Source organism: Propithecus coquereli, unplaced genomic scaffold (assembly GCF_000956105.1).
Source record: "Propithecus coquereli isolate 6110/MARCELLA unplaced genomic scaffold, Pcoq_1.0 Scaffold153, whole genome shotgun sequence".
NCBI classification, from domain to species: domain Eukaryota; kingdom Metazoa; phylum Chordata; class Mammalia; order Primates; family Indriidae; genus Propithecus; species Propithecus coquereli.
This window is the reverse complement of record NW_012139747.1, coordinates 1647683-1649448: the sequence shown is the minus strand read 5'-3', so window position 1 is coordinate 1649448 and position 1766 is coordinate 1647683. Positions and strand designations below refer to the sequence as shown.

General features: G+C 44.7%; 1 pseudogene; it reads right to left on the bottom strand.

The window, feature by feature from the left end:
* Positions 1-359: 359 nt before the first annotated feature.
* LOC105807129 overlaps positions 360-1766 on the bottom strand; it is a 1761-nt pseudogene continuing 354 nt past the window's right edge.

Below are 1766 nucleotides of genomic sequence, written 5' to 3'. Positions count from 1 at the left end.
CACGAACTTAATTGGAAAAAATACTCCTTAGAGTCTACAATTATTAATAATAATTTAAATGCACCTACTTTTGAAAAGTAAATGTCAAGAAGCTTACTTTCACACAATATAAGACTACAAATGGGATGCTTATTTGATAAATGGTAGTGTTAACAGTATGTATGCAAAAGTATTTGAAGCAAAATGTTGCTTAAATTAACAAGCAAAATAATATCTGTCCATTTAGAGTTTACATAGTAATTTTCAAGTAAGTATCCATTCCCTACCATCTATAAACTCAACCTTAGTGCTCATACATCTCTCCAAGGATGCTCACACTCTATCCCAATTATTGCAGGATAGTAACTTTTCCTTTCACCTCAAATTGCTGATTCTGACTGCTTGGACAACATAACATCTTTTGATTCTTGATCTGTGGGACTGTCAACTGGCACAGCTTTAATATTGACGTTTGTAATTCCTATATTTATGTTATGTCTTCTCAGATCAGGCTTGATTAATGGTGTTAAAATGATGCCTATAAACATCCAGACACAGAGGAAAATATTCCCTGCTCTAGGACTTTAGTCTGATGTGAGTTTTCCTTGAGCCAATGTGAACAAAATTCCAAATATCTGTGCAGCAGCATTAAGAAGACCAAATGAAGTGCCTTCAGATTCAGGGTAAGTGATTTCAACAGCAAGTTCAAACCCCAAGGGGAGGTAACCAGTCATGAAGAAACCAGGGACCCCTCCAGTAACAAACACGATGATAATGTATGCAATGTCCAATGTTAAAGTAAATATAACCATTCCCATAAACGACAAAATGTAAACTATCAGAGTAGTCTGTATGCTTTGGTATAATGTAGCCATAAGCCACAAAGAATAGAGCCCACCATTCCAGCTACTACCAGGGTTAGCCCAATCCTTCCAGCATTCACTTCTTCCCCCTAATAATATGTCAATATTATTTGGTTTAATAAAGTTGAGACTGAATAAAATGCTCCAGTCATGATACCATAACTGATCAACAGAAGGACAAAAGGAATGTTTTTAAACAGGTTTCTGATTGATTTCTTATAGGAGTACTCTTCAGGGGGACTGTCTCGAAGAACTCCTTGAGCCTAACTTGGTGGATACTGAGGTTTTTCTTTGAAAGCAGTTACTGTCAAAATAAGAGTGTGGCAACTGCTGATGTTCCATAGAACATGGTGCTCATATTACAAGCTAGGATGTCTGTCATTCTGTGTGTTGGGCACTAAATCCGGTGGTAGCAAAAAGCCAACTGCAGTGCCAAGCTGATTGCCCAGCACGACGGTGGCACAAGCTGTGGACACTGCTTTGGGCCCAAACCACACTGAGGCAATGCGGGAGGGCAAGCCCAGGATGAACACCTGGGCCAGGGAGCAGAGGCACTGGCCTAGCACAGGGACCCAGAAGAGATGCTGCTGCACACTGCCGCACCTGATCCAGCTGCCCAGGCACGGCGGTGAGCGGCAGGCCTCTGGTGTCCAGCAGCCCGGTGGCCGGGAAGATGACGGGCACGTAGGCCAGCATGTACACCATGGACAGCCAGTCGATGTGCAGCAAGGAGACGCCGTAGAAGCCCCGGAAGACGTTGCTAACGATGCTGTACTGGATCCACTGAAAGGCGTTCACCAGCGAGTACACCCTGAAGATCAGGAGCACCAAAAAGCGCCGCGGGGAGAGCGCAGTCCGGGGCAGCAGGGTGCCCTCGGCCCTCGGGGTCGCCTCTCCCGGGCCCGTGGGCAGCAGCCTGGCCTC